Consider the following 22,739-nt stretch of genomic DNA (forward strand, 5'->3'; position numbering starts at 1 on the left):
ACTGCATATGCTAAAGCCTGCCTATTTTGAATGGTGTAGTGGCCCCTGCAACCTCCAAAAATATCAGGACTTACTTCCCCAATAACCTGCTAACTCACCCCTGAAATACATACTTATTCATTCTATTTTGTTCATTGGACTCATTTCTCATTTGAAATGCCCATTTTTGGGGGGCCAGAAATGTGCGTCTTTAAAAGGTGATTTCTACGATACCCCACTTTTGCGCGTCGGACCTCAACTTTTCCCGTAAACGCAGAAAAAGTGAAATTTTCAGGAGAAACGAGACAGACATCCCCTCCCTCTGCCACCCACCCACCCACCCAACTGACAGCCAGCCATTAGACATGCACAGATAGTTCTGAGGGTCTGTCTGTGATGACATAAAGGGCCTGCTGATCAATGGGCAGCTTTCTGATTGGCTGCTGTATTTGATTGACAGATGGAAGCTGGCAGCTGATTGGCTGTCTAGCCTAAAGTGCATTACACACCTCCCTGATGGTACCACTGGCTAAGACTCCACCTCAGCTCATTGGGTAATGAAAAATTTAGAACAATTGATGGATGAAAGCAGGCAGGCCGGCCATTTTGGGACGCTCATTGGACTTGTTTAATGCAATGCACCTTTGTATATTCACATGCATTCGCTTCATGCTGTAACCACTGTGCATAAAAATTTGGAAACATGGCATTTAGTGAATCTTTTGGTGTCTAAGTCATGTTTCCCATATTTTCCCTTCCCAGATGCAAGCCCGTTTGAGTGTTTGGGGCACTTTTTAGCTAAAATCATCCTACAGGGCCTAACTGCATATGCTAAAGCCTGCCTATTTTGAATGGTGTAGTGGCCCCTGCAACCTCCAAAAATATCAGGACTTACTTCCCCAATAACCTGCTAACTCACCCCTGAAATACATACTTATTCATCCTATTTTGTTTATTGGACTCATTTCTCATTTGAAATGCCCATTTTTGGGGGGCCAGAAATGTGCGTCAAAGGTGATTTCTACGATACCCCACTTTTGCGCGTCGGATCTCAACTTTTCCCGTAAACGCAGAAAAACCGCAATTTTAGGGAGAAACGAGACAGACATCCCCTCCCTCTGCCACCCACCCGCCCAACTGACAGCCAGCCATTAGACATGCACAGATAGTTCTGAGGGTCTTTCTGTGATGTCATAAACGGCCTGCTGATCAATGGGCAGCTTTCTGATTGGCTGCTGTATTTGATTGAGAGATGGAAGCTGGCAGCTGATTGGCTGTCTAGCCTAAAGTGCTTTACACACCTCCCTGATGGTACCACTGGCTAAGACTCCACCTCAGCTCATTGGGTAATGAAAAATTTAGAACAATTGATGGATGAAAGCAGGCAGGCCGGCCATTTTGGGACACTCAGTGGACTTGTTTAATGCAATGCACCTTTGTATATTCACATGCATTCGCTTCATGCTGTAACCACTGTGCATAAAAATTTGGAAACATGGCAAACAGTGTATCATTTGCTGTCTAAGTCATGTTTCCCATATTTTCCCTTCCCAGATACAAGCCCGTTTGAGTGTTTGGGGCACTTTTTAGCTAAAATCATCCTACGGGGCCTAACTGCATATGCTAAAGCCTGCCTATTTTGAATGGTGTAGTGGCCCTGCAACCTCCAAAAATATCAGGACTTACTTCCCCAATAACCTGCTAACTCACCCCTGAAATACATACTTATTAACCCTATTTTGTTCATTGGACTCATTTCTCATTTGAAATGCCCATTTTTGGGGGGGCAGAAATGTGCGTCTTTAAAAGGTGATTTCTACGATACCCCACTTTTGCGCGTCGGACCTCAACTTTTCCCGTAAACGCAGAAAAAGCGCAATTTTCAGGAGAAACGAGACAGACATCCCCTCCCTCTGCCACCCACCCGCCCAACTGACAGCCAGCCATTAGACATGCACAGATAGTTCTGAGGGTCTTTCTGTGATGTCATAAAGGGCCTGCTGATCAATGGGCAGCTTTCTGATTGGCTGCTGTATTTGATTGACAGATGGAAGCTGGCAGCTGAGTGGCTGTCTAGCCTAAAGTGCTTTACACACCTCCCTGATGGTACCACTGGCTAAGACTCCACCTCAGCTCATTGGGTAATGAAAAATTTAGAACAATTGATGGATGAAAGCAGGCAGGCCGGCCATTTTGGGACGCTCATTGGACTTGTTTAATGCAATGCACCTTTGTATATTCACATGCATTCGCTTCATGCTGTAACCACTGTGCATAAAAATTTGGAAACATGGCATACAGTGTATCATTTGCTGTCTAGGTCATGTTTCCCATATTTTCCCTTCCCAGATACAAGCCCGTTTCAGTGTTTGGGGCACTTTTTAGCTAAAATCAACCTACGGGGCCTAACTGCATATGCTAAAGCCTGCCTATTTTGAATGGTGTAGTGACCCCTGCAACCTCCAAAAATATCAGAACTTACTTCCCCAATAACCTGCTAACTCACCCCTGAAATACATACTTATTAACCCTATTTTGTTCATTGGACTCATTTCTCATTTGAAATGCCCATTTTTGGGGGGGCAGAAATGTGCGTCTTTAAAAGGTGATTTCTACGATACCCCACTTTTGCGCGTCGGACCTCAACTTTTCCCGTAAACGCAGAAAAAGCGCAATTTTCAGGAGAAACGAGACAGACATCCCCTCCCTCTGCCACCCACCCGCCCAACTGACAGCCAGCCATTAGACATGCACAGATAGTTCTGAGGGTCTTTCTGTGATGTCATAAAGGGCCTGCTGATCAATGGGCAGCTTTCTGATTGGCTGCTGTATTTGATTGACAGATGGAAGCTGGCAGCTGAGTGGCTGTCTAGCCTAAAGTGCTTTACACACCTCCCTGATGGTACCACTGGCTAAGACTCCACCTCAGCTCATTGGGTAATGAAAAATTTAGAACAATTGATGGATGAAAGCAGGCAGGCCGGCCATTTTGGGACGCTCATTGGACTTGTTTAATGCAATGCACCTTTGTATATTCACATGCATTCGCTTCATGCTGTAACCACTGTGCATAAAAATTTGGAAACATGGCATACAGTGTATCATTTGCTGTCTAGGTCATGTTTCCCATATTTTCCCTTCCCAGATACAAGCCCGTTTCAGTGTTTGGGGCACTTTTTAGCTAAAATCAACCTACGGGGCCTAACTGCATATGCTAAAGCCTGCCTATTTTGAATGGTGTAGTGACCCCTGCAACCTCCAAAAATATCAGAACTTACTTCCCCAATAACCTGCTAACTCACCCCTGAAATACATACTTATTCACCCTATTTTGTTCATTGGACTCATTTCTCATTTGAAATGCCCATTTTTGGGGGGCCAGAAATGTGCGTCTTTAAAAGGTGATTTCTACGATACCCCACTTTTGCGCGTCGGATCTCAACTTTTCCCGTAAACGCAGAAAAACCGCAATTTTAGGGAGAAACGAGACAGACATCCCCTCCCTCTGCCACCCACCCGCCCAACTGACAGCCAGCCATTAGACATGCACAGATAGTTCTGAGGGTCTTTCTGTGATGTCATAAAGGGCCTGCTGATCAATGGGCAGCTTTCTGATTGGCTGCTTTATTTGATTGACAGATGGAAGCTGGCAGCTGATTGGCTGTCTAGCCTAAAGTGCTTTACACACCTCCCTGATGGTACCACTGGCTAAGACTCCACCTCAGCTCATTGGGTAATGAAAAATTTAGAACAATTGATGGATGAAAGCAGGCAGGCCGGCCATTTTGGGACACTCAGTGGACTTGTTTAATGCAATGCACCTTTGTATATTCACATGCATTCGCTTCATGCTGTAACCACTGTGCATAAAAATTTGTAAACATGGCAAACAGTGTATCATTTGCTGTCTAAGTCATGTTTCCCATATTTTCCCTTCCCAGATACAAGCCCGTTTGAGTGTTTGGGGCACTTTTTAGCTAAAATCATCCTACGGGGCCTAACTGCATATGCTCAAGCCTGCCTATTTTGAATGGTGTAGTGGCCCTGCAACCTCCAAAAATATCAGGACTTACTTCCCCAATAACCTGCTAACTCACCCCTGAAATACATACTTATTCATTCTATTTTGTTCATTGGACTCATTTCTCATTTGAAATGCCCATTTTTGGGGGGCCAGAAATGTGCGTCTTTAAAAGGTGATTTCTACGATACCCCACTTTTGCGCGTCGGACCTCAACTTTTCCCGTAAACGCAGAAAAAGTGAAATTTTCAGGAGAAACGAGACAGACATCCCCTCCCTCTGCCACCCACCCACCCAACTGACAGCCAGCCATTAGACATGCACAGATAGTTCTGAGGGTCTGTCTGTGATGTCATAAAGGGCCTGCTGATCAATGGGCAGCTTTCTGATTGGCTGCTGTATTTGATTGACAGATGGAAGCTGGCAGCTGATTGGCTGTCTAGCCTAAAGTGCATTACACACCTCCCTGATGGTACCACTGGCTAAGACTCCACCTCAGCTCATTGGGTAATGAAAAATTTAGAACAATTGATGGATGAAAGCAGGCAGGCCGGCCATTTTGGGACGCTCATTGGACTTGTTTAATGCAATGCACCTTTGTATATTCACATGCATTCGCTTCATGCTGTAACCACTGTGCATAAAAATTTGGAAACATGGCATTTAGTGAATCTTTTGGTGTCTAAGTCATGTTTCCCATATTTTCCCTTCCCAGATGCAAGCCCGTTTGAGTGTTTGGGGCACTTTTTAGCTAAAATCATCCTACAGGGCCTAACTGCATATGCTAAAGCCTGCCTATTTTGAATGGTGTAGTGGCCCTGCAACCTCCAAAAATATCAGGACTTACTTCCCCAATAACCTGCTAACTCACCCCTGAAATACATACTTATTCACCCTATTTTGTTCATTGGACTCATTTCTCATTTGAAATGCCCATTTTTGGGGGGGCAGAAATGTGCGTCTTTAAAAGGTGATTTCTACGATACCCCACTTTTGCGCGTCGGACCTCAACTTTTCCCGTAAACGCAGAAAAAGCGCAATTTTCAGGAGAAACGAGACAGACATCCCCTCCCTCTGCCACCCACCCGCCCAACTGACAGCCAGCCATTAGACATGCACAGATAGTTCTGAGGGTCTTTCTGTGATGTCATAAAGGGCCTGCTGATCAATGGGCAGCTTTCTGATTGGCTGCTGTATTTGATTGACAGATGGAAGCTGGCAGCTGATTGGCTGTCTAGCCTAAAGTGCTTTACACACCTCCCTGATGGTACCACTGGCTAAGACTCCACCTCAGCTCATTGGGTAATGAAAAATTTAGAACAATTGATGGATGAAAGCAGGCAGGCCGGCCATTTTGGGACGCTCATTGGACTTGTTTAATGCAATGCACCTTTGTATATTCACATGCATTCGCTTCATGCTGTAACCACTGTGCATAAAAATTTGGAAACATGGCATACAGTGTATCATTTGCTGTCTAGGTCATGTTTCCCATATTTTCCCTTCCCAGATACAAGCCCGTTTCAGTGTTTGGGGCACTTTTTAGCTAAAATCAACCTACGGGGCCTAACTGCATATGCTAAAGCCTGCCTATTTTGAATGGTGTAGTGACCCCTGCAACCTCCAAAAATATCAGAACTTACTTCCCCAATAACCTGCTAACTCACCCCTGAAATACATACTTATTCACCCTATTTTGTTCATTGGACTCATTTCTCATTTGAAATGCCCATTTTTGGGGGGCCAGAAATGTGCGTCTTTAAAAGGTGATTTCTACGATACCCCACTTTTGCGCGTCGGATCTCAACTTTTCCCGTAAACGCAGAAAAACCGCAATTTTAGGGAGAAACGAGACAGACATCCCCTCCCTCTGCCACCCACCCGCCCAACTGACAGCCAGCCATTAGACATGCACAGATAGTTCTGAGGGTCTATCTGTGATGTCATAAAGGGCCTGCTGATCAATGGGCAGCTTTCTGATTGGCTGCTTTATTTGATTGACAGATGGAAGCTGGCAGCTGATTGGCTGTCTAGCCTAAAGTGCTTTACACACCTCCCTGATGGTACCACTGGCTAAGACTCCACCTCAGCTCATTGGGTAATGAAAAATTTAGAACAATTGATGGATGAAAGCAGGCAGGCCGGCCATTTTGGGACGCTCATTGGACTTGTTTAATGCAATGCACCTTTTGTATATTCACATGCATTCGCTTCATGCTGTAACCACTGTGCATAAAAATTTGGAAACATGGCATACAGTGTATCATTTGCTGTCTAAGTCATGTTTCCCATATTTTCCCTTCCCAGATACAAGCCCGTTTGAGTGTTTGGGGCACATTTAGCTAAAATCAACCTACGGGGCCTAACTGCATATGCTAAAGCCTGCCTATTTTGAATGGTGTAGTGGCCCCTGCAAGCTCCAAAAATATCAGGACTTACTTCCCCAATAACCTGCTAACTCACGCCTGAAATACATACTTATTCACCCTATTTTGTTCATTGGACTCATTTCTCATTTGAAATGCCCATTATTGGGGGGACAGAAATGTGCGTCTTTAAAAGGTGATTTCTACGATACCCCACTTTTGCGCGTCGGACCTCAACTTTTCCCGTAAACGCAGAAAAACCGCAATTTTAGGGAGAAACAAGACAGACATCCCCTCTCTCTGCCACCCACCCGCCCAACTGACAGCCAGCCATTAGACATGCACAGATAGTTCTGAGGGTCTTTCTGTGATGTCATAAAGGGCCTGCTGATCAATGGGCAGCTTTCTGATTGGCTGCTGTATTTGATTGAAAGATGGAAGCTGGCAGCTGATTGGCTGTCTAGCCTAAAGTGCTTTACACACCTCCCTGATGGTACCACTGGCTAAGACTCCACCTCAGCTCATTGGGTAATGAAAAATTTAGAACAATTGATGGATGAAAGCATGCAGGCCGGCCATTTTGGGACACTCAGTGGACTTGTTTAATGCAATGCACCTTTGTATATTCACATGCATTCGCTTCATGCTGTAACCACTGTGCATAAAAATTTGTAAACATGGCAAACAGTGTATCATTTGCTGTCTAAGTCATGTTTCCCATATTTTACCTTCCCAGATACAAGCCCGTTTGAGTGTTTGGGGCACTTTTTAGCTAAAATCATCCTACGGGGCCTAACTGCATATGCTCAAGCCTGCCTATTTTGAATGGTGTAGTGGCCCTGCAACCTCCAAAAATATCAGGACTTACTTCCCCAATAACCTGCTAACTCACCCCTGAAATACATACTTATTCATTCTATTTTGTTCATTGGACTCATTTCTCATTTGAAATGCCCATTTTTGGGGGGCCAGAAATGTGCGTCTTTAAAAGGTGATTTCTACGATACCCCACTTTTGCGCGTCGGACCTCAACTTTTCCCGTAAACGCAGAAAAAGTGAAATTTTCAGGAGAAACGAGACAGACATCCCCTCCCTCTGCCACCCACCCACCCAACTGACAGCCAGCCATTAGACATGCACAGATAGTTCTGAGGGTCTGTCTGTGATGTCATAAAGGGCCTGCTGATCAATGGGCAGCTTTCTGATTGGCTGCTGTATTTGATTGACAGATGGAAGCTGGCAGCTGATTGGCTGTCTAGCCTAAAGTGCATTACACACCTCCCTGATGGTACCACTGGCTAAGACTCCACCTCAGCTCATTGGGTAATGAAAAATTTAGAACAATTGATGGATGAAAGCAGGCAGGCCGGCCATTTTGGGACGCTCATTGGACTTGTTTAATGCAATGCACCTTTGTATATTCACATGCATTCGCTTCATGCTGTAACCACTGTGCATAAAAATTTGGAAACATGGCATTTAGTGAATCTTTTGGTGTCTAAGTCATGTTTCCCATATTTTCCCTTCCCAGATGCAAGCCCGTTTGAGTGTTTGGGGCACTTTTTAGCTAAAATCATCCTACAGGGCCTAACTGCATATGCTAAAGCCTGCCTATTTTGAATGGTGTAGTGGCCCTGCAACCTCCAAAAATATCAGGACTTACTTCCCCAATAACCTGCTAACTCACCCCTGAAATACATACTTATTCACCCTATTTTGTTCATTGGACTCATTTCTCATTTGAAATGCCCATTTTTGGGGGGACAGAAATGTGCGTCTTTAAAAGGTGATTTCTACGATACCCCACTTTTGCGCGTCGGACCTCAACTTTTCCCGTAAACGCAGAAAAAGCGCAATTTTCAGGAGAAACGAGACAGACATCCCCTCCCTCTGCCACCCACCCGCCCAACTGACAGCCAGCCATTAGACATGCACAGATAGTTCTGAGGGTCTTTCTGTGATGTCATAAAGGGCCTGCTGATCAATGGGCAGCTTTCTGATTGGCTGCTGTATTTGATTGACAGATGGAAGCTGGCAGCTGAGTGGCTGTCTAGCCTAAAGTGCTTTACACACCTCCCTGATGGTACCACTGGCTAAGACTCCACCTCAGCTCATTGGGTAATGAAAAATTTAGAACAATTGATGGATGAAAGCAGGCAGGCCGGCCATTTTGGGACGCTCATTGGACTTGTTTAATGCAATGCACCTTTGTATATTCACATGCATTCGCTTCATGCTGTAACCACTGTGCATAAAAATTTGGAAACATGGCATACAGTGTATCATTTGCTGTCTAGGTCATGTTTCCCATATTTTCCCTTCCCAGATACAAGCCCGTTTCAGTGTTTGGGGCACTTTTTAGCTAAAATCAACCTACGGGGCCTAACTGCATATGCTAAAGCCTGCCTATTTTGAATGGTGTAGTGACCCCTGCAACCTCCAAAAATATCAGAACTTACTTCCCCAATAACCTGCTAACTCACCCCTGAAATACATACTTATTCACCCTATTTTGTTCATTGGACTCATTTCTCATTTGAAATGCCCATTTTTGGGGGGCCAGAAATGTGCGTCTTTAAAAGGTGATTTCTACGATACCCCACTTTTGCGCGTCGGATCTCAACTTTTCCCGTAAACGCAGAAAAACCGCAATTTTAGGGAGAAACGAGACAGACATCCCCTCCCTCTGCCACCCACCCGCCCAACTGACAGCCAGCCATTAGACATGCACAGATAGTTCTGAGGGTCTTTCTGTGATGTCATAAAGGGCCTGCTGATCAATGGGCAGCTTTCTGATTGGCTGCTTTATTTGATTGACAGATGGAAGCTGGCAGCTGATTGGCTGTCTAGCCTAAAGTGCTTTACACACCTCCCTGATGGTACCACTGGCTAAGACTCCACCTCAGCTCATTGGGTAATGAAAAATTTAGAACAATTGATGGATGAAAGCAGGCAGGCCGGCCATTTTGGGACGCTCATTGGACTTGTTTAATGCAATGCACCTTTTGTATATTCACATGCATTCGCTTCATGCTGTAACCACTGTGCATAAAAATTTGGAAACATGGCATACAGTGTATCATTTGCTGTCTAAGTCATGTTTCCCATATTTTCCCTTCCCAGATACAAGCCCGTTTGAGTGTTTGGGGCACATTTAGCTAAAATCAACCTACGGGGCCTAACTGCATATGCTAAAGCCTGCCTATTTTGAATGGTGTAGTGGCCCCTGCAAGCTCCAAAAATATCAGGACTTACTTCCCCAATAACCTGCTAACTCACGCCTGAAATACATACTTATTCACCCTATTTTGTTCATTGGACTCATTTCTCATTTGAAATGCCCATTATTGGGGGGACAGAAATGTGCGTCTTTAAAAGGTGATTTCTACGATACCCCACTTTTGCGCGTCGGACCTCAACTTTTCCCGTAAACGCAGAAAAACCGCAATTTTAGGGAGAAACAAGACAGACATCCCCTCTCTCTGCCACCCACCCGCCCAACTGACAGCCAGCCATTAGACATGCACAGATAGTTCTGAGGGTCTTTCTGTGATGTCATAAAGGGCCTGCTGATCAATGGGCAGCTTTCTGATTGGCTGCTGTATTTGATTGAAAGATGGAAGCTGGCAGCTGATTGGCTGTCTAGCCTAAAGTGCTTTACACACCTCCCTGATGGTACCACTGGCTAAGACTCCACCTCAGCTCATTGGGTAATGAAAAATTTAGAACAATTGATGGATGAAAGCATGCAGGCGGGCCATTTTGGGACACTCAGTGGACTTGTTTAATGCAATGCACCTTTGTATATTCACATGCATTCGCTTCATGCTGTAACCACTGTGCATAAAAATTTGTAAACATGGCAAACAGTGTATCATTTGCTGTCTAAGTCATGTTTCCCATATTTTCCCTTCCCAGATACAAGCCCGTTTGAGTGTTTGGGGCACTTTTTAGCTAAAATCATCCTACGGGGCCTAACTGCATATGCTCAAGCCTGCCTATTTTGAATGGTGTAGTGGCCCTGCAACCTCCAAAAATATCAGGACTTACTTCCCCAATAACCTGCTAACTCACCCCTGAAATACATACTTATTCATTCTATTTTGTTCATTGGACTCATTTCTCATTTGAAATGCCCATTTTTGGGGGGCCAGAAATGTGCGTCTTTAAAAGGTGATTTCTACGATACCCCACTTTTGCGCGTCGGACCTCAACTTTTCCCGTAAATGCAGAAAAAGTGAAATTTTCAGGAGAAACGAGACAGACATCCCCTCCCTCTGCCACCCACCCACCCAACTGACAGCCAGCCATTAGACATGCACAGATAGTTCTGAGGGTCTGTCTGTGATGTCATAAAGGGCCTGCTGATCAATGGGCAGCTTTCTGATTGGCTGCTGTATTTGATTGACAGATGGAAGCTGGCAGCTGATTGGCTGTCTAGCCTAAAGTGCATTACACACCTCCCTGATGGTACCACTGGCTAAGACTCCACCTCAGCTCATTGGGTAATGAAAAATTTAGAACAATTGATGGATGAAAGCAGGCAGGCCGGCCATTTTGGGACGCTCATTGGACTTGTTTAATGCAATGCACCTTTGTATATTCACATGCATTCGCTTCATGCTGTAACCACTGTGCATAAAAATTTGGAAACATGGCATTTAGTGAATCTTTTGGTGTCTAAGTCATGTTTCCCATATTTTCCCTTCCCAGATGCAAGCCCGTTTGAGTGTTTGGGGCACTTTTTAGCTAAAATCATCCTACAGGGCCTAACTGCATATGCTAAAGCCTGCCTATTTTGAATGGTGTAGTGGCCCCTGCAACCTCCAAAAATATCAGGACTTACTTCCCCAATAACCTGCTAACTCACCCCTGAAATACATACTTATTCATCCTATTTTGTTCATTGGACTCATTTCTCATTTGAAATGCCCATTTTTGGGGGGCCAGAAATGTGCGTCTTTAAAAGGTGATTTTTACGATACCCCACTTTTGCGCGTCGGATCTCAACTTTTCCCGTAAACGCAGAAAAGCCGCAATTTTAGGGAGAAACGAGACAGACATCCCCTCCCTCTGCCACCCACCCGCCCAACTGACAGCCAGCCATTAGACATGCACAGATAGTTCTGAGGGTCTTTCTGTGATGTCATAAAGGGCCTGCTGATCAATGGGCAGCTTTCTGATTGGCTGCTGTATTTGATTGAGAGATGGAAGCTGGCAGCTGATTGGCTGTCTAGCCTAAAGTGCTTTACACACCTCCCTGATGGTACCACTGGCTAAGACTCCACCTCAGCTCATTGGGTAATGAAAAATTTAGAACAATTGATGGATGAAAGCAGGCAGGCCGGCCATTTTGGGACACTCAGTGGACTTGTTTAATGCAATGCACCTTTGTATATTCACATGCATTCGCTTCATGCTGTAACCACTGTGCATAAAAATTTGTAAACATGGCAAACAGTGTATCATTTGCTGTCTAAGTCATGTTTCCCATATTTTCCCTTCCCAGATACAAGCCCGTTTGAGTGTTTGGGGCACTTTTTAGCTAAAATCATCCTACGGGGCCTAACTGCATATGCTAAAGCCTGCCTATTTTGAATGGTGTAGTGGCCCTGCAACCTCCAAAAATATCAGGACTTACTTCCCCAATAACCTGCTAACTCACCCCTGAAATACATACTTATTCACCCTATTTTGTTCATTGGACTCATTTCTCATTTGAAATGCCCATTTTTGGGGGGGGGCAGAAATGTGCGTCTTTAAAAGGTGATTTCTACGATACCCCACTTTTGCGCGTCGGACCTCAACTTTTCCCGTAAACGCAGAAAAAGCGCAATTTTCAGGAGAAACGAGACAGACATCCCCTCCCTCTGCCACCCACCCGTCCAACTGACAGCCAGCCATTAGACATGCACAGATAGTTCTGAGGGTCTTTCTGTGATGTCATAAAGGGCCTGCTGATCAATGGGCAGCTTTCTGATTGGCTGCTGTATTTGATTGACAGATGGAAGCTGGCAGCTGAGTGGCTGTCTAGCCTAAAGTGCTTTACACACCTCCCTGATGGTACCACTGGCTAAGACTCCACCTCAGCTCATTGGGTAATGAAAAATTTAGAACAATTGATGGATGAAAGCAGGCAGGCCGGCCATTTTGGGACGCTCATTGGACTTGTTTAATGCAATGCACCTTTGTATATTCACATGCATTCGCTTCATGCTGTAACCACTGTGCATAAAAATTTGGAAACATGGCATACAGTGTATCATTTGCTGTCTAGGTCATGTTTCCCATATTTTCCCTTCCCAGATACAAGCCCGTTTCAGTGTTTGGGGCACTTTTTAGCTAAAATCAACCTACGGGGCCTAACTGCATATGCTAAAGCCTGCCTATTTTGAATGGTGTAGTGACCCCTGCAACCTCCAAAAATATCAGAACTTACTTCCCCAATAACCTGCTAACTCACCCCTGAAATACATACTTATTCACCCTATTTTGTTCATTGGACTCATTTCTCATTTGAAATGCCCAATTTTGGGGGGGCCAGAAATGTGCGTCTTTAAAAGGTGATTTCTACGATACCCCACTTTTGCGCGTCGGACCTCAACTTTTCCCGTAAACTCAGAAAAACCGCAATTTTAGGGAGAAACGAGACAGACATCCCCTCCCTCTGCCACCCACCCGCCCAACTGACAGCCAGCCATTAGACATGCACAGATAGTTCTGAGGGTCTTTCTGTGATGTCATAAAGGGCCTGCTGATCAATGGGCAGCTTTCTGATTGGCTGCTGTATTTGATTGACAGATGGAAGCTGGCAGCTGATTGGCTGTCTAGCCTAAAGTGCTTTACACACCTCCCTGATGGTACCACTGGCTAAGACTCCACCTCAGCTCATTGGGTAATGAAAAAATTAGAACAATTGATGGATGAAAGCAGGCAGGCCGGCCATTTTGGGACACTCAGTGGACTTGTTTAATGCAATGCACCTTTGTATATTCACATGCATTCGCTTCATGCTGTAACCACTGTGCATAAAAATTTGTAAACATGGCAAACAGTGTATCATTTGCTGTCTAAGTCATGTTTCCCATATTTTCCCTTCCCAGATACAAGCCCGTTTGAGTGTTTGGGGCACTTTTTAGCTAAAATCATCCTACGGGGCCTAACTGCATATGCTAAAGCCTGCCTATTTTGAATGGTGTAGTGGCCCTGCAACCTCCAAAAATATCAGGACTTACTTCCCCAATAACCTGCTAACTCAACCCTGAAATACATACTTATTCACCCTATTTTGTTCATTGGACTCATTTCTCATTTGAAATGCCCATTTTTGGGGGGGCAGAAATGTGCGTCTTTAAAAGGTGATTTCTACAATACCCCAGTTTTGCGCGTCGGACCTCAACTTTTCCCGTAAACGCAGAAAAAGCGCAATTTTCAGGAGAAACGAGACAGACATCCCCTCCCTCTGCCACCCACCCACCCAACTGACAGCCAGCCACTAGACATGCACAGATAGTTCTGAGGGTCTTTCTGTGATGTCATAAAGGGCCTGCTGATCAATGGGCAGCTTTCTGATTGGCTGCTGTATTTGATTGACAGATGGAAGCTGGCAGCTGATTGGCTGTCTAGCCTAAAGTGCTTTACACACCTCCCTGATGGTACCACTGGCTAAGACTCCACCTCAGCTCATTGGGTAATGAAAAATTTAGAACAATTGATGGATGAAAGCAGGCAGGCCGGCCATTTTGGGACACTCAGTGGACATGTTTAATGCAATGCACCTTTGTATATTCACATGCATTCGCTTCATGCTGTAACCACTGTGCATAAAAATTTGGAAACATGGCAAACAGTGTATCATTTGCTGTCTAAGTCATGTTTCCCATATTTTCCCTTCCCAGATACAAGCCCGTTTGAGTGTTTGGGGCACTTTTTAGCTAAAATCATCCTACAGGGCCTAACTGCATATGCTAAAGCCTGCCTATTTTGAATGGTGTAGTGGCCCCTGCAACCTCCAAAAATATCAGGACTTACTTCCCCAATAACCTGCTAACTCACCCCTGAAATACATACTTATTCATCCTATTTTGTTCATTGGACTCATTTCTCATTTGAAATGCCCATTTTTGGGGGGCCAGAAATGTGCGTCTTTAAAAGGTGATTTCTACGATACCCCACTTTTGCGCGTCGGATCTCAACTTTTCCCGTAAACGCAGAAAAACCGCAATTTTAGGGAGAAACGAGACAGACATCCCCTCCCTCTGCCACCCACCCGCCCAACTGACAGCCAGCCATTAGACATGCACAGATAGTTCTGAGGGTCTTTCTGTGATGTCATAAAGGGCCTGCTGATCAATGGGCAGCTTTCTGATTGGCTGCTTTATTTGATTGACAGATGGAAGCTGGCAGCTGATTGGCTGTCTAGCCTAAAGTGCTTTACACACCTCCCTGATGGTACCACTGGCTAAGACTCCACCTCAGCTCATTGGGTAATAAAAAATTTAGAACAATTGATGGATGAAAGCAGGCAGGCCGGCCATTTTGGGACGCTCATTGGACTTGTTTAATGCAATGCACCTTTTGTATATTCACATGCATTCGCTTCATGCTGTAACCACTGTGCATAAAAATTTGGAAACATGGCATACAGTGTATCATTTGCTGTCTAAGTCATGTTTCCCATATTTTCCCTACCCAGATACAAGCCCGTTTGAGTGTTTGGGGCACTTTTTAGCTAAAATCATCCTACAGGGCCTAACTGCATATGCTAAAGCCTGCCTATTTTGAATGGTGTAGTGGCCCCTGCAACCTCCAAAAATATCAGGACTTACTTCCCCAATAACCTGCTAACTCACCCCTGAAATACATACTTATTCATCCTATTTTGTTCATTGGACTCATTTCTCATTTGAAATGCCCATTTTTGGGGGGGCAGAAATGTGCGTCTTTAAAAGGTGATTTCTACGATACCCCAGTTTTGCGCGTCGGACCTCAACTTTTCCCGTAAACGCAGAAAAAGCGCAATTTTCAGGAGAAACGAGACAGACATCCCCTCCCTCTGCCACCCACCCGCCCAACTGACAGCCAGCCATTAGACATGCACAGATAGTTCTGAGGGTCTTTCTGTGATGTCATAAAGGGCCTGCTGATCAATGGGCAGCTTTCTGATTGGCTGCTGTATTTGATTGAAAGATGGAAGCTGGCAGCTGATTGGCTGTCTAGCCTAAAGTGCTTTACACACCTCCCTGATGGTACCACTGGCTAAGACTCCACCTCAGCTCATTGGGTAATGAAAAATTTAGAACAATTGATGGATGAAAGCAGGCAGGCCGGCCATTTTGGGACGCTCATTGGACTTGTTTAATGCAATGCACCTTTTGTATATTCACATGCATTCGCTTCATGCTGTAACCACTGTGCATAAAAATTTGGAAACATGGCATACAGTGTATCATTTGCTGTCTAAGTCATGTTTCCCATATTTTCCCTTCCCAGATACAAGCCCGTTTGAGTGTTTGGGGCACATTTAGCTAAAATCAACCTACGGGGCCTAACTGCATATGCTAAAGCCTGCCTATTTTGAATGGTGTAGTGGCCCCTGCAAGCTCCAAAAATATCAGGACTTACTTCCCCAATAACCTGCTAACTCACGCCTGAAATACATACTTATTCACCCTATTTTGTTCATTGGACTCATTTCTCATTTGAAATGCCCATTTTTGGGGGGCCAGAAATGTGCGTCTTTAAAAGGTGATTTCTACGATACCCCACTTTTGCGCGTCGGACCTCAACTTTTCCCGTAAACGCAGAAAAAGTGAAATTTTCAGGAGAAACGAGACAGACATCCCCTCCCTCTGCCACCCACCCACCCAACTGACAGCCAGCCATTAGACATGCACAGATAGTTCTGAGGGTCTGTCTGTGATGTCATAAAGGGCCTGCTGATCAATGGGCAGCTTTCTGATTGGCTGCTGTATTTGATTGACAGATGGAAGCTGGCAGCTGATTGGCTGTCTAGCCTAAAGTGCTTTACACACCTCCCTGATGGTACCACTGGCTAAGACTCCACCTCAGCTCATTGGGTAATGAAAAATTTAGAACAATTGATGGATGAAAGCATGCAGGCCGGCCATTTTGGGACACTCAGTGGACTTGTTTAATGCAATGCACCTTTGTATATTCACATGCATTCGCTTCATGCTGTAACCACTGTGCATAAAAATTTGTAAACATGGCAAACAGTGTATCATTTGCTGTCTAAGTCATGTTTCCCATATTTTCCCTTCCCAGATACAAGCCCGTTTGAGTGTTTGGGGCACTTTTTAGCTAAAATCATCCTACGGGGCCTAACTGCATATGCTCAAGCCTGCCTATTTTGAATGGTGTAGTGGCCCTGCAACCTCCAAAAATATCAGGACTTACTTCCCCAATAACCTGCTAACTCACCCCTGAAATACATACTTATTCATTCTATTTTGTTCATTGGACTCATTTCTCATTTGAAATGCCCATTTTTGGGGGGCCAGAAATGTGCGTCTTTAAAAGGTGATTTCTACGATACCCCACTTTTGCGCGTCGGACCTCAACTTTTCCCGTAAACGCAGAAAAAGTGAAATTTTCAGGAGAAACGAGACAGACATCCCCTCCCTCTGCCACCCACCCACCCAACTGACAGCCAGCCATTAGACATGCACAGATAGTTCTGAGGGTCTGTCTGTGATGTCATAAAGGGCCTGCTGATCAATGGGCAGCTTTCTGATTGGCTGCTGTATTTGATTGACAGATGGAAGCTGGCAGCTGATTGGCTGTCTAGCCTAAAGTGCATTACACACCTCCCTGATGGTACCACTGGCTAAGACTCCACCTCAGCTCATTGGGTAATGAAAAATTTAGAACAATTGATGGATGAAAGCAGGCAGGCCGGCCATTTTGGGACGCTCATTGGACTTGTTTAATGCAATGCACCTTTGTATATTCACATGCATTCGCTTCATGCTGTAACCACTGTGCATAAAAATTTGGAAACATGGCATTTAGTGAATCTTTTGGTGTCTAAGTCATGTTTCCCATATTTTCCCTTCCCAGATGCAAGCCCGTTTGAGTGTTTGGGGCACTTTTTAGCTAAAATCATCCTACAGGGCCTAACTGCATATGCTAAAGCCTGCCTATTTTGAATGGTGTAGTGGCCCCTGCAACCTCCAAAAATATCAGGACTTACTTCCCCAATAACCTGCTAACTCACCCCTGAAATACATACTTATTCATCCTATTTTGTTCATTGGACTCATTTCTCATTTGAAATGCCCATTTTTGGGGGGCCAGAAATGTGCGTCTTTAAAAGGTGATTTCTACGATACCCCACTTTTGCACGTCGGATCTCAACTTTTCCCGTAAACGCAGAAAAACCGCAATTTTAGGGAGAAACGAGACAGACATCCCCTCCCTCTGCCACCCACCCGCCCAACTGACAGCCAGCCATTAGACATGCACAGATAGTTCTGAGGGTCTTTCTGTGATGTCATAAAGGGCCTGCTGATCAATGGGCAGCTTTCTGATTGGCTGCTGTATTTGATTGAGAGATGGAAGCTGGCAGCTGATTGGCTGTCTAGCCTAAAGTGCTTTACACACCTCCCTGATGGTACCACTGGCTAAGACTCCACCTCAGCTCATTGGGTAATGAAAAATTTAGAACAATTGATGGATGAAAGCAGGCAGGCCGGCCATTTTGGGACGCTCATTGGACTTGTTTAATGCAATGCACCTTTTGTATATTCACATGCATTCGCTTCATGCTGTAACCACTGTGCATAAAAATTTGGAAACATGGCATACAGTGTATCATTTGCTGTCTAAGTCATGTTTCCCATATTTTCCCTTCCCAGATACAAGCCCGTTTGAGTGTTTGGGGCACATTTAGCTAAAATCAACCTACGGGGCCTAACTGCATATGCTAAAGCCTGCCTATTTTGAATGGTGTAGTGGCCCTTGCAAGCTCCAAAAATATCAGGACTTACTTCCCCAATAACCTGCTAACTCACGCCTGAAATACATACTTATTCACCCTATTTTGTTCATTGGACTCATTTCTCATTTGAAATGCCCATTTTTGGGGGGACAGAAATGTGCGTCTTTAAAAGGTGATTTCTACGATACCCCACTTTTGCGCGTCGGACCTCAACTTTTCCCGTAAACGCAGAAAAACCGCAATTTTAGGGAGAAACAAGACAGACATCCCCTCCCTCTGCCACCCACCCGCCCAACTGACAGCCAGCCATTAGACATGCACAGATAGTTCTGAGGGTCTTTCTGTGATGTCATAAAGGGCCTGCTGATCAATGGGCAGCTTTCTGATTGGCTGCTGTATTTGATTGAAAGATGGAAGCTGGCAGCTGATTGGCTGTCTAGCCTAAAGTGCTTTACACACCTCCCTGATGGTACCACTGGCTAAGACTCCACCTCAGCTCATTGGGTAATGAAAAATTTAGAACAATTGATGGATGAAAGCATGCAGGCCGGCCATTTTGGGACACTCAGTGGACTTGTTTAATGCAATGCACCTTTGTATATTCACATGCATTCGCTTCATGCTGTAACCACTGTGCATAAAAATTTGTAAACATGGCAAACAGTGTATCATTGGCTGTCTAAGTCATGTTTCCCATATTTTCCCTTCCCAGATACAAGCCCGTTTGAGTGTTTGGGGCACTTTTTAGCTAAAATCATCCTACGGGGCCTAACTGCATATGCTCAAGCCTGCCTATTTTGAATGGTGTAGTGGCCCTGCAACCTCCAAAAATATCAGGACTTACTTCCCCAATAACCTGCTAACTCACCCCTGAAATACATACTTATTCATTCTATTTTGTTCATTGGACTCATTTCTCATTTGAAATGCCCATTTTTGGGGGGCCAGAAATGTGCGTCTTTAAAAGGTAATTTCTACGATACCCCACTTTTGCGCGTCGGACCTCAACTTTTCCCGTAAACGCAGAAAAACCGCAATTTTCAGGAGAAACGAGACAGACATCCCCTCCCTCTGCCACCCACCCACCCAACTGACAGCCAGCCATTAGACATGCACAGATAGTTCTGAGGGTCTGTCTGTGATGTCATAAAGGGCCTGCTGATCAATGGGCAGCTTTCTGATTGGCTGCTGTATTTGATTGACAGATGGAAGCTGGCAGCTGATTGGCTGTCTAGCCTAAAGTGCATTACACACCTCCCTGATGGTACCACTGGCTAAGACTCCACCTCAGCTCATTGGGTAATGAAAAATTTAGAACAATTGATGGATGAAAGCAGGCAGGCCGGCCATTTTGGGACGCTCATTGGACTTGTTTAATGCAATGCACCTTTGTATATTCACATGCATTCGCTTCATGCTGTAACCACTGTGCATAAAAATTTGGAAACATGGCATTTAGTGAATCTTTTGGTGTCTAAGTCATGTTTCCCATATTTTCCCTTCCCAGATGCAAGCCCGTTTGAGTGTTTGGGGCACTTTTTAGCTAAAATCATCCTACAGGGCCTAACTGCATATGCTAAAGCCTGCCTATTTTGAATGGTGTAGTGGCCCCTGCAACCTCCAAAAATATCAGGACTTACTTCCCCAATAACCTGCTAACTCACCCCTGAAATACATACTTATTCATCCTATTTTGTTTATTGGACTCATTTCTCATTTGAAATGCCCATTTTTGGGGGGCCAGAAATGTGCGTCTTTAAAAGGTGATTTCTACGATACCCCACTTTTGCGCGTCGGATCTCAACTTTTCCCGTAAACGCAGAAAAACCGCAATTTTAGGGATAAAATAGACAGACATCCCCTCCCTCTGCCACCCACCCGCCCAACTGACAGCCAGCCATTAGACATGCACAGATAGTTCTGAGGGTCTTTCTGTGATGTCATAAAGGGCCTGCTGATCAATGGGCAGCTTTCTGATTGGCTGCTGTATTTGATTGAGAGATGGAAGCTGGCAGCTGATTGGCTGTCTAGCCTAAAGTGCTTTACACACCTCCCTGATGGTACCACTGGCTAAGACTCCACCTCAGCTCATTGGGTAATGAAAAATTTAGAACAATTGATGGATGAAAGCAGGCAGGCCGGCCATTTTGGGACACTCAGTGGACTTGTTTAATGCAATGCACCTTTGTATATTCACATGCATTCGCTTCATGCTGTAACCACTGTGCATAAAAATTTGTAAACATGGCAAACAGTGTATCATTTGCTGTCTAAGTCATGTTTCCCATATTTTCCCTTCCCAGATACAAGCCCGTTTGAGTGTTTGGGGCACTTTTTAGCTAAAATCATCCTACGGGGCCTAACTGCATATGCTAAAGCCTGCCTATTTTGAATGGTGTAGTGGCCCTGCAACCTCCAAAAATATCAGGACTTACTTCCCCAATAACCTGCTAACTCACCCCTGAAATACATACTTATTCACCCTATTTTGTTCATTGGACTCATTTCTCATTTGAAATGCCCATTTTTGGGGGGGCAGAAATGTGCGTCTTTAAAAGGTGATTTCTACGATACCCCACTTTTGCGCGTCGGACCTCAACTTTTCCCGTAAACGCAGAAAAAGCGCAATTTTCAGGAGAAACGAGACAGACATCCCCTCCCTCTGCCACCCACCCGCCCAACTGACAGCCAGCCATTAGACATGCACAGATAGTTCTGAGGGTCTTTCTGTGATGTCATAAAGGGCCTGCTGATCAATGGGCAGCTTTCTGATTGGCTGCTGTATTTGATTGACAGATGGAAGCTGGCAGCTGATTGGCTGTCTAGCCTAAAGTGCTTTACACACCTCCCTGATGGTACCACTGGCTAAGACTCCACCTCAGCTCATTGGGTAATGAAAAATTTAGAACAATTGATGGATGAAAGCAGGCAGGCCGGCCATTTTGGGACACTCAGTGGACTTGTTTAATGCAATGCACCTTTGTATATTCACATGCATTCGCTTCATGCTGTAACCACTGTGCATAAAAATTTGTAAACATGGCAAACAGTGTATCATTTGCTGTCTAAGTCATGTTTCCCATATTTTCCCTTCCCAGATACAAGCCCGTTTGAGTGTTTGGGGCACTTTTTAGCTAAAATCATCCTACGGGGCCTAACTGCATATGCTAAAGCCTGCCTATTTTGAATGGTGTAGTGGCCCTGCAACCTCCAAAAATATCAGGACTTACTTCCCCAATAACCTGCTAACTCAACCCTGAAATACATACTTATTCACCCTATTTTGTTCATTGGACTCATTTCTCATTTGAAATGCCCATTTTTGGGGGGGCAGAAATGTGCGTCTTTAAAAGGTGATTTCTACAATACCCCAGTTTTGCGCGTCGGACCTCAACTTTTCCCGTAAACGCAGAAAAAGCGCAATTTTCAGGAGAAACGAGACAGACATCCCCTCCCTCTGCCACCCACCCACCCAACTGACAGCCAGCCACTAGACATGCACAGATAGTTCTGAGGGTCTGTCTGTGATGTCATAAAGGGCCTGCTGATCAATGGGCAGCTTTCTGATTGGCTGCTGTATTTGATTGACAGATGGAAGCTGGCAGCTGATTGGCTGTCTAGCCTAAAGTGCTTTACACACCTCCCTGATGGTACCACTGGCTAAGACTCCACCTCAGCTCATTGGGTAATGAAAAATTTAGAACAATTGATGGATGAAAGCAGGCAGGCCGGCCATTTTGGGACACTCAGTGGACATGTTTAATGCAATGCACCTTTGTATATTCACATGCATTCGCTTCATGCTGTAACCACTGTGCATAAAAATTTGGAAACATGGCAAACAGTGTATCATTTGCTGTCTAAGTCATGTTTCCCATATTTTCCCTTCCCAGATACAAGCCCGTTTGAGTGTTTGGGGCACTTTTTAGCTAAAATCATCCTACAGGGCCTAACTGCATATGCTAAAGCCTGCCTATTTTGAATGGTGTAGTGGCCCCTGCAACCTCCAAAAATATCAGGACTTATTTCCCCAATAACCTGCTAACTCACCCCTGAAATACATACTTATTCATCCTATTTTGTTCATTGGACTCATTTCTCATTTGAAATGCCCATTTTTCGGGGGCCAGAAATGTGCGTCTTTAAAAGGTGTTTTCTACGATACCCCACTTTTGCGCGTCGGATCTCAACTTTTCCCGTAAACGCAGAAAAACCGCAATTTTAGGGAGAAACGAGACAGACATCCCCTCCCTCTGCCACCCACCCGCCCAACTGACAGCCAGCCATTAGACATGCACAGATAGTTCTGAGGGTCTTTCTGTGATGTCATAAAGGGCCTGCTGATCAATGGGCAGCTTTCTGATTGGCTGCTTTATTTGATTGACAGATGGAAGCTGGCAGCTGATTGGCT

Source organism: Crinia signifera, chromosome 5 (genome assembly GCF_055691185.1).
Source record: "Crinia signifera chromosome 5, ASM5569118v1, whole genome shotgun sequence".
Taxonomy (NCBI): Eukaryota; Metazoa; Chordata; class Amphibia; order Anura; family Myobatrachidae; genus Crinia; species Crinia signifera.